This window comes from Cydia pomonella, chromosome 1 (assembly GCF_033807575.1).
Source record: "Cydia pomonella isolate Wapato2018A chromosome 1, ilCydPomo1, whole genome shotgun sequence".
Classification (NCBI taxonomy): Eukaryota; Metazoa; Arthropoda; class Insecta; order Lepidoptera; family Tortricidae; genus Cydia; species Cydia pomonella.
In genome coordinates, this window is record NC_084703.1 from 34,902,363 (window position 1) to 34,914,126 (window position 11,764).

Below are 11,764 nucleotides of genomic sequence, written 5' to 3' on the forward strand. Positions count from 1 at the left end.
GAGGGGTGGATATGTAGGTCATACTGAATAACTTTTACTATGGAGTATATATCATAAAAAACTGCCATTTCGTATATTTTGGTTAATGTTTTCTATGAAATAGCTGATTTTTTTTCGCGATTTTGGGGTTGGCCCATAGTTAAAGTTGTTCAGTATGACCCACATGTTCACACCCCAGCGTATGGTCAAACAACAATTTCACCCTGTATCACGAAAATTACATTTTTGTTCATCAAATTGATCCCGTAATAAATTATGTTCAAGAAAATGATTCTTTAAAGTGGCTAGAAATCTCTCATTGTTATTTTGAAAAGGTTCTCATGTTTTATCAAACTTCCATTTTGTTACTTATAGGCAACTACGTGCTTGGGTTTACGTTTTTACAAATTTAGTCAAAATGTTTTTTCGTAGTTACTTACACATTTTTATTACGCAGCGGTCAATAATGTAATTAGGGCAGTTAAAGCCAACTTGGGAGCTACATTTTTATAGTTATAAACGACCTTTGTTAATCATAAAGTTAGGTATTCTTGCTTTGCTAGGAATGTGTGATCTATTTACTAAGCTCCAGCCCAAGAATAACTTACTAGTGCACTGCACCGTGTGTTCCCAGCAGAAAAATCCAATACATCGTAAAAGAAGGAGGGTTCTTTCTCACCGTCGAGAACGCAGCGGGGCGTTAGGTACGTGCACCTGGATGCATGGTCATACGTTTTTTTGGGCCTATTAACGGGCCCAGTTCGTGCCTTTACCAGCAGCTTCTGCGCTTTGGGTCGGCCTACGGATTATGTAGCTACCTGGAGACACTGGTGCCAGGTTTGGTTTGGAGTTTTCCAGTAGGAGCGGCATAAAAGACTTTTACGAGAACTTCACGCCGGTGGTGCAGTTTGCTTACATGCTGCTGCTGGAATGCATACCGCTTGGGTAGCGTCCATACTTTTGGTCTGGTGTCTGGTGCTCGGTAGAGTATTATTTGTTAGAAATGTAAGATAATTTATATCATTATTATTTGGAAAACACCGTCTGTCATCAAACTATTTCTATTTTGATACTAGTTGTTAATATTTATATTGTCCGGGTTTGTAAACGTGCCCTAACTGACAGCCCAGCTGTCATGGGCGCGGCTGTCAAGAGAGTTTCCCGCGCCAACGTGAGCGTCGGTCTTCGGACTTAATATTATCATGTACTTAATTCACAAATAAGTCAATTACTCAAGACCTAGTGCGTTTTATATCCTTCATATTGTTATTTAAATATACAAATTCTCACTCTCGGTTATCTTGAGTAGGTACCTTAGCCTTTTTCCGCTGCCCATACTTTGCTTTCAGAAGTGTCAAGAAATTAATTATCTAAATTGTTAAAAATACAATGGATATGAAATATAGGGATAAATGTTTCATCTACGTTCATATTGAAGTACGTAATTAAGTACCTATAAGTTTTATATGTAGAAAATAATCTCAAACATATAAGTAGGTAAAAACATCAATAAATGTACTTCTGTGGATAGCAGAAATAGTACAATTCCTGAGCTTAAATCAAGTCATTTTCTCAAAGACACCGATATCCTAAGTCTATTTTGGAGATAATCAATTTTTATTTTCTGTAAACGCCCCCTTCGAGCATGTACACTTGCCTTTGGGCATGTTTACACAATAATTACTGATTCGAGTTTATATGAGAGTGTAGATTCGCCACTAAACGCAAGTAGGGGAGGTAGAGGAGCAATGGGCAGTCGAGAGGTTCGGACAGCACCACTCACACACTTAATTTTGTATACTGTGGTACTCAAGACTAGCTACTGGCATGAAAGCTCAGGCTAACCTTATTCATGATATTGTTTAATGGTCAACGTCATACGGTGTCGATGGTTTTGTGAGTGCAAAAAGAAATAATTTGATGTGATTTCGAAGGAAATAACAACGAAATCTGTGAATATCTGTAAACGTAAGTTTCTGTATTTATATCTAGCTGAGTGTTAACGAAAGTTTATATTAACGTATACTAGGTAAGCAGCAGCATTAGACAGCAAAAAACCTAATTGAATTTATTAGTGAAATGAGTGTGGAGGAGCATTGAGTACTAATTTTAGAGGGAGGTTTGGGCATGCTCAATGCTACTACAATGCGCCTACTGTTTGTTTTGACAATCGGCAAGAATCCGAAAACTGTCTGTCAATATATCACTATTGGCAAATTGAAGAAGTTTGTTACTATTAAACATGGCTACCTCCTAATAAACTAATGCGTTTAAGTAAAATACCGAATAAATTTACGTATCATCAGCGTACCAGAGCTTTAAGATATATCAAGGTGTCCCATTGACAGACATTTAAACTAAATTGCCAAACCCGAAGATATGGAGCAAACAGGGACGATCCTAATATACTTTAAATAAAGCTATCTGGGTTACATAGAATCTTAGATACATTATATTACTTACAAAAGATTACTGAGTATTGAGTACTAAATCTTTAGTATCTGTTTTTAATCCCGAACTTATAGTTTAGAATTGTCGATTTCATTAGAAGATCTCAAGTAATGTAATATAAAAAGACGTATTTAAAACAGTGCCCACACCTTCCATTGGGGTGCTCAAACCACCCGACCACAGGGAGGTTTGGGCACTTTTGACATGGTTTAAAAAATCTCTTGCAATTTTATGACTGCTTATAGATACGTATAAGTGTTCTTAGCACTGATTGAAGTCAAATAGATGCGATACTAATATGTGAAAAAGATTGATAATATTAATATGTTACGTTTTTATCACGACTTAAGTAAAAAAATGCCCAATGCTCCCCAGCATCCCGTACTATCTCAGACGATAGTTGGAAATAATATATTAGTGATATGTCAGTTTTCAACTGTTTTGTTGTGTTATAATATATTTCTCGTGTTACAACAACGCTATATTATGTAGGGTTAGACCAAGCTAATTCGGCGGCGATTTTGATAGCCAAGACTGTGCAAGTGTTATTTAAACTTCATAATTTCATAGAATTTTGCAAAATTTGGCTATCAAAATCGCTGCCCACTTAGCTTGGTTTAACACCAAGTTTTTTTTATGAAAAAAAAAAATCGAATATTAACTACGTCATTTAGTTTCCTTGAATGTACTTAGCCATACCGCGAAGTTAATGAAGTTTAAAAAACTTTCCGTTCAACTATCTATCTGCTAAATCTGTACATGATGATTTTATTTTTACTTTTATATTTTTGTGTGTCCATAATGTCAATCCTTCAGTGCTTTTTTGCAAATTCCAATATGGCGAAAATATCCGAGCTTATTGAAGAAAAACCGCATTATCACCTAAAAATAAGACGTGTACTCAACTTACTAACGAACAACAGTTAAAAAAAAAACAAGTAGTTATTTAAAACTTTAAAACCCTGTCTGTATCGTGCCACTTTCCTCCTTGTTTGCTTGCTTGTGCTGAAAGAGTAAAACCGAATTTTAATAATAGGTAACTGATTTGGGGTTAGGTGAAAAAAATGTAAGAGTTTTTCCGTTTTCTTAACTTCGTTCCAACCGAGTGTTCGATGAACATGAAATGAACATGAACATGACGAGTTTCCGTCACGACCCTTTCTTTAACTTCGTTACAACCGGAGTGTTCAAAGATACTAACGCATTATTTTTTCTGTTTATATTATACGACTACACTTTATTGAAATTAATACTTTTAATATGCTATTTATAAAGAGGCAATATATTGTCTTTTTAAACTTCATTAAGAACTTTACCCGTTGTCTGCTAAATTTGAATTGTAGATCAGCTGCAATCTTTGCATAACAATAATTTGGAATATATTTCGCTTGTTCTTTTTCTTTTTTTGGTTGTGAAGTTTGAATCTGTGCCAAATTACTGCTTTGGGATATTTACGGAGTGCAGCTATCTCCGATGCAAATTACTATTTAAAGACTGAGGGATGACTGGGGTGTATCTAAGCTTCAATCGTGTTATTATTAGTATGTGCTTAAGCGGGAAACTAGGATTATCATTTATATTAGTTATGCACCAGTACGTAATTTCAAATAAACAACAACCATAAATTGGCACTGAGAAAAAGCATCTTATAATATATCTATATTAAGTAAAAACAGATTGCAGCATCATAAATAAATACTTACAACCAGGGCTCGAACAAATCATGCCGATGACGTCAAGCCACTCACAGGTGATTTCAAATAGTATTTTATTTTGTATAGCGTTTCAACCGCTGTCAGTCCGATCAGTTTTGGTTATTTTGAACAAGAAAGGTACTAGTTTACCATAACCATAAATGGCATACCAATCTTGGAGAACTTCGACATAAATGCGAAGAGGGGACTGTAAGCGGTTGAAACGCTCTGAGATCCACCCACAAACAATTACCACTTATCATTTATCAACCACTTTAACAAACGATATCGATATGAGTAGATACGTCTTTGACTGACATTGTCAATCAAAAATGAACAATAAACTGACTTTGTTATTGTTTAGCTGTTGTATCTTTACGATTATATGTAGGTAGGATTTATTTTTACTATTGTATAAAAAGACGTTATAAAATGTCATTTTGCATTTTTTGAGATTACTTTTTTAATATGCTTGTTTTAAATGTATCCGCAGGTATTTCTCAGAACGCAGAGCTTTCTTATTTAAAATAAACAAAACTGACCCACCGATCTTCTAGAACATCGTAAATGTGGGCTGAAAAGGGGACTGTTAGCGGTTGAAATGCTGTGAGAACGCCCATGGAGTGAGCACTCTAAGTTTGGTTATACCTCTATGCTTACAGTAACAAGTTTCGTGAGATTATTTTATTCAAGACATCACCCTGTCACCTAAATTCTATGGAATTATTATCTCCCACCGTACCGTTAATTTCACCTTAACTATTTCAGTTTTTGCACTTGTACCGGTAAAACAGTTTTTAGATTTTTGAACACTTAACGCAGTTTACTGTAACACTAATCGACTTATAATTAGTTATTGAAGTACTCTTTTTCTGGTAAAAGGTGGGAAAAAATTCCCCGAAGATAGTTACCACTAGTAACAACTTGGTAGTAACTAGGGCCTCGCTTTCAGGGCATTCACACACTAGGTAGAATTCACTTTTACTTATTTACTCGCAAGTATGATAAAACAAACATACCGTTTAACACGACCTATCCAGAATTTGCAGACGGAGTCTTCTTAATTTTACCGGAAATATGTCCCTTATTATTATCTTATACCTTTAAACGAGCAATTCTTGTATATATATATATATATATTTCTGTGATCTCGGAAACGGCTCTAACGATTTCGCTGAAATTTGGTATATGGGGGTTTTTGGGGGTATACAATCTATCTAGATTAGTCTTTGGGATAACGCGTGTTTTCGAGTTTTCATGCGTTTTTCTTTCGACGCAGAATATGGTCGCTAATTTCGTATTGTCGGCCACTGCCCGTCTGGTCCAGCGGGTTAAGACGCGGACTGCTAAACGAGTGTTACGGGTTCGAATCTCGCCCGGTGACTAACTTTTGTTTTTTTTTTATATGTTCAAGTTTATGTATAATTTTTTAATTTTTATTGTTTTAGACAAGTTTAATTTAGTAAAAAAATGTAGTTAAGATTATCACCTATACACCACCATATTACAATAAATAGTTATAACCGAGCAACGCTCGGTCGCCCAGGTACTTATTTAAATATGCATTCACTTCCTAAACCAATCAGCTGTGTTCACCAGGTATCGATGTCCGTTTATGTGTAGTACGTTACCGTAACAACTATTTATTTTAATGTTTGAACCACTATTTATGTTTATCTTTTTGTTGTGTTTGAATCAAAATTAAGGCAGTTTGTTATAAACCAGCATTGGCAGCATGGTTCTATTTTTATCGCTTGTCACTATGCCCGTCACTTTCGCACTCACATACTTGTTAGAACGTGACAGGCATGGTGACAAGTGATAAACAGCCGACCATCTTAGCCCTACAGATTAAACCAAGGCGTTAAGGAAAACTAGTATAAAATAAAAGTAACGATTTAAATTAAATAAAATGGGTTTCTACTATGCGTAGCTTGTATAGGTAATATTTCTTGGCCAAAGATACCCGTTTTCATTATTGTTCATTGTACGAGTCTAACTTCTCAGCAATCATTAAAACTCATCCTTGCCGTCGGTTACAGTTAAGATACATTCCATTTGTATGGGATGAAAGCATAAGTTTGCGCAGCTAGGAGGGTTTCCTTTAGTTGTTACATTCACGGCATGCGGCAGACGTCTCTTCGCAGGAAATTGCAATCCATTTTATTGTAAAGTAGCCGAGCTGCTACGAGTAGGTGAACTAAGTTTATTCTTGCCGCATTTTGCCTTATTCCTTGGGTTAGATATCGAAAGCCGATTATATTTAAATTTTCCGAGTGGGTGTTATTTAATTTTGCTTCTTCAAATTACGCCAATTAGGTCTTATGAATCAAGGCCATGATCGGATTTATTTTATTTGCACTTATTTATATCTCCGTTAAAAACTCTCGGGTGCTTAAGCCCGGTCATTTATAAGGCGTGCGTGGGGATATAGATCCAATGTGTAGTGACCGTTTGGATCGCTTTGATGTTATGTAGAACTTCTGCTGTAAAACATTCATGGGCATATAAATAAACCAATTTCAGCAGGCATTGTAAGCTATTGTAGAAAAATGGAAAGAGTCCTGGTCTATAGCTTAAATTTGGGTGGAAAATCAGACTGTGCTAAGAGTTCCGAACACCTAACATTACATTAGTGATATACTGTCAGAGTTGGCCCGAGCACTTGATCAGGGTAGAGCGAGGTTGAGTTTTGGCGCCCTTGGCTAAACTGTTTTACCCAAATTGCAGTCTAATGAAAATAATTAAAACACGCCAAGAGCATGGTCGGCCATGCTCAGTATTAGGTTCCGTAGTTACCCGTCCGTCGCATCACAATATTAGGTTGCCCTGAACGGGGGCTAGTAGTGGATATTATAACAAACAAAAGTGAGTACTCACAGCATTTGTACGTCTTTTTACTAAGTCGTCTTTTTTCAAAAACTCAAAAACGATCCAAGCCCGAAAGCTCAAAGCTTCTGACCCTGGCGCGTTTCCATGCAAGGCCGAAGGCCAGATTTGGAAAAGCCGATCTTGGAATCGAACCAAAGGCCAAATGTACGCAAGGCTGAAGATTTCCTGCGGGGCGCGTTCAAAGATAAGCTTCAGAAGAGATTCGTGCTTCCGTTCGAGGCTAAAAGCAAGGCTTGTGAGAGAAAAGCAAATTGCATCAATGGCCGAGTTGAAGTGACACCTAAGGACGAGCTTCCATGCAAGGCCGAAGGTAGAGTTGCAGGAGAGCAGAACTTGTAATGATTTTAGCTCTCATGCTGTCCGGCTTGGAAGCGGAACTTGCTGGAATACTTCGGCTCTTCAGCCTTCACGGGGCCCCTAACCCGACCGTCAGGCCTTTTATTTTGCCATTGATGTGAATTAGACGGCTCTGCAGTAACTCACCCTCGGGATGCGCATTTCGGTATTTTGGCACTACGCTCTAGCTCTAGCCCATCATCACGCTTGCACTCCTTTGGATTATGTATGATACATACAGCAACAGCACACAACTTATGCCAGAGCTCAGAGGTTGCCAGAGCTCAACGAGGGGTGGGGGAGGGGTTTAGGGTCGGCAACGCGCACGTAACTCCCCTGGAGTTCCAGGCGTACATAGGCTACGGAGATTGCTTACCATCAGGCGAGCCGTATGCTTGTTTACTACCGTCGTAGTATAAAAAAAAATGCATGCTGTACAATTGTATATGGTGGCGTTGTGGTGCAACTTTCCAGTTCAAATTTGACACAACTAAATATTGTCGTATCCCACCTCTTATCTCCTGCAAGTCGGTTCTGCTTGCGCCGTGGTCTATATGGATTTTTGTTAGCTCAAATGACTCCCACTATTTTATCTAGGTTTTTTTTTCACATTTGCCATATTGGCGCCCTCTACCATTTGGCGCTTAGAGCGGCCGCTCCACTCACTCCACCCTAAATCCGGCCCTGTATAACTCTTACGACTCCTCTTTGGACGGCCAATTAAGGCAGGTTAGAACTGAGAGTCCTGCAGGTTCCCTTGGGGTTATACTCCGACCGACGATGACTAGCCAGAGACGGAGACCCTGACCGACTCTTTGGAGCACTTGGGTCCGTGGGGTCGTTACTTTCCAACAGCTCGCTATAAGCTGCCCTGTGGGCTATTTTAATAAATACGAGTATTATCATCTCATGATCTAAAGCTCTACCACAGACTGAAACCTTTTCTTTTCTGGTCTGTTTGTTGCCTTTTCTTCTTTCCCCGATTACTCCCCGTCATTTTTAGGGTTCCGTAGTCAACTAGGAACCCTTATAGTTTCGCCATGTCCGTCTGTCTGTCTGTCTGTCTGTCTGTCCGAGGCTTTGCTCCGTGGTCGTTAGTGCTAGAAAGCTGAAATTTGGCATGACTATATAAATCAATAAAGCCGCCAAAGTCGTACAATAAAATCTAAAAAATTTTTTTTAGAGTACCTCCCCTACACGTAAAGTGGGGGTGAATTTTTTTTTGCTTCAACCCTGGTGTGGGATATCGTTGGAAAGGTCTTTCAAAACTAATGGGGGTCTTCAACAAACATTTCTTGATAAAGTGAATATATGCGGAGATAATTGCTAAGAAAGAAATAAAAAAAGTGTCCCCCCCCCTCTAACTTTTGAACCATAGGTTCAAAAAATATGAAAAAAATCTTGGAAGTAGAGCTTAAAAAAGACATTAAATCAAAACTATAGCGGATATGATCAGTTTAGCTGTTTTCGAGCTATCGCAAAAAGTTTACCCTTCATAGTAAAAAGACGTACACCCACAGTTCAACCCTTGGTTAACAATCTACCATACTTTAAGCTCCAGTTTAGCTTATTGTGACGGAAGAGTAACTACGGTACCCTACTCTGAGCATGGCCCGACATGCTCTTGGCCGGTTTTTTATGTGTTTACACCGTCCAGCCACCCAAGCCTAGACATACCTACTTAAGTAAGTAAGAATAATAATGTAGTTAGAAATAAAACTTAACACTTCTTAGCCAACAATCTATAAAATGTGGATTATGCTAAGTAGTAATTTTTATTATAATAACCAGTTTTTTTTTATATTTCATTAATAACTCATTATTTTGATAGAATATAGGTATGTAGATTATTAATATTTCAGTGAAAACTACCTTCGTAAGAATTTTAGGTAATGTGTATGTCTAATGCTAACAAAATCTGTTGTATTTGTTGACATTAATAGGTATCAGTGATCTTATCAGATATCAAAAATACATACTCATAATTTTCTCTTAAATGTCTCATGATTGGTGCCGTTACTATAAAGTTTGCAATCTCGTTAGTTACTGAGCTAAGCAGTTTGATTAATCCTTACCGCTTACAATTTATTAAATTGCCATGAAGTATACCCAAGCATACCTAACTAATGGCCAATGTCAAGCAATTTATTAATTAAATGCGTTTTCCTATAAAATATTTATTTCTCCAAAACAGTTACATCACCTCCACACATTACAATAAAATGCAAGTAAAATTTGAAGATAAATAAAACAAAAGTAAATATGATAAACTTCCCCCATGTCACCCCCTTCCGGCATAGTTGCAAGAACGTGCACCTGCACCAACAGACTTAGTCTCTCTCTGGGCAAAGAAGGTGTCCGCCCTATGATTGCCCTTAGCCTCTTGGCAAAGGGTGCCCGTCCTATGATCGCCCTGAGCCTCTGGGCAAAGGTGATCGTCATATAATCACCCTTAGCCTCTTAGCAAAGAAAGCGCTCGCCTTATGGTCGCTAATACGTTCGAGGTGACCAATGTGATGATTAACTAATGTATTGTTATGTGACGACAGGTGCGCTGGAGGAGGGCGCGCTGGGCGGCGGCGGCGGCGGCGGCGCGCTCGGCGCGCTGCGTGCGGCCGGCTCGCCGCCCGCGCACTGCCTCGGTGCCAGCCGGCACAGCCTCATAGGTCAGTGCTCAATCTTCGTATCTAGACACGCTACTCCAGCCAAGTTAAAAAAAAGAAGGAACTGGTGACGCAACAGAGTGTAAAATTACACGAACCATTTCGAGCTACTTTTGAATCCTTCATAACTTCAAACCTTTAACATGAAACTTGGCACATTTATTTAAGCTCCTTAGCTTATCTAAAATACAAAATTTCATAAACGTAGATCAAACAGTTATTGATAAATTAACGTTTAAAAACCGTCATTTTTGTGACTGACTGACATATAGATCAAAAACCTAACTCACTTCCAGATTAAGTAAGAAACTTGAAATTTGGCATTAAGGTAGACTTTTAAGTGTATATAGAGGAAAACATCTGAAACCGAAAATTATTCATAATTAGATGATAAACAATCATATATTGATAATTATTAGATTTATAGATCAAAAACCTAACCCATTTCCAGATGACCTAGAAACTTGATACTTGGCATCAAGGTAGACTACTAGACGTATACAAAGGAAAAAATCTGAAATCTGAAAATTTTTGACAATTGACCGCGCGTGGATCGCCTTTTCAGCTTGAGCAAAACTACTTTCATGATTAATAGTATAGTAATTTCTGTACAAAAAGTAATGATATCCCAACAAAAACATATATGTGAAATGAGAGCCAAGTTCAATATTAAGAATATGTGTCGTTGTTGACTCGCCGACAAAAGAATTGAGATCTATATGGGTGCCAAGTTCTGCGCTGTGTTGAAAATCCTGTAATTATAAAGGATTTGTCTTGGCTAGTTTTTACGTATAAGCTATATTATATTTGTCTATGTTACTTTTCTAAAAACCTGTGGTAAAAACTAGCCAAGTGATCTTTTAATAAATTCAGGATTTTCTACACAGCACAAAACATGGCACCCATATAGATCTCAATTCTTTTGTCGGCGAGTCAACAACGTCACACATTCTTAATACTAAACTTGGCTCTCATTTCACATTTATGTTTTTGTTGGGATTTACATTACTACTGTGATAACACTATAAGTTCTGGGTCAATTTTAGCCTTGTGCCATATTTTGTCAGGAATATATATAAGGTCTTGCTGAACAATTTTTACTACTACTAATATTATTTTAAAAAATCTGTTAAGGATTGAAAAAACACCCCGAATGGCATATAAATAACATATTTTATTGTACTACGAATATTAACGATTACGCTTTCTATCGAGTGATCTGCAATAGTAGTGTAACCATTAGTTAAAAGTCTGCCAGTGACAATATTAAAAACGAACACAAAAAGTTTACTTGGTAGAAAATGGAACAGAAATTACCACAAAACGGCCGGGTGCATCGACTAAACATCTACTTACATAAATGGGGCTTAACTAAAACTGGGTAAAGTGTTCCATATTACTGGCTTATGCCGACACATACCCTATATGTGAACCAGTAACTGTAACCATCCATCCAAGTGATTATAGTTTCATAATTATAGGATGTTGTCAAATAGTTATAGACATTATAAAAATGGCTATCGTGATGACTTTGCCTAGAATGAGGTAATTTATACATTGTTTTGGCTATGCCTCGAAATGTAAACGTGATTAATTGTTGAGTTTATTCTCCGGTATTCAGTTAAATTACAAGCTAATTATTTTAATTGGTGTCGATAATCCCGTTTGTACAGAAACCATCAGATTATCGGAACGAGCAAGGTGCTCAAAAATATCTGCGTGTTCAGATATTGTTGAGAACCTTGTCCG

The 11,764-nt window shown here is 37.5% G+C and overlaps 1 long non-coding RNA gene across 1 annotated transcript in view; it reads left to right on the top strand.

Annotated features, from left to right (window-relative positions):
- LOC133521043 (uncharacterized) overlaps positions 1-11,051 on the top strand; it is a 35,889-nt gene extending 24,838 nt beyond the window's left edge. Inside the window, exon 3 of the long non-coding RNA XR_009799857.1 lies at positions 9,902-11,051. This is a non-coding gene — a long non-coding RNA (uncharacterized LOC133521043). The remainder of the gene's footprint in view (positions 1-9,901) is intronic.
- The last annotated feature ends 713 nt before the right edge of the window (positions 11,052-11,764 follow it).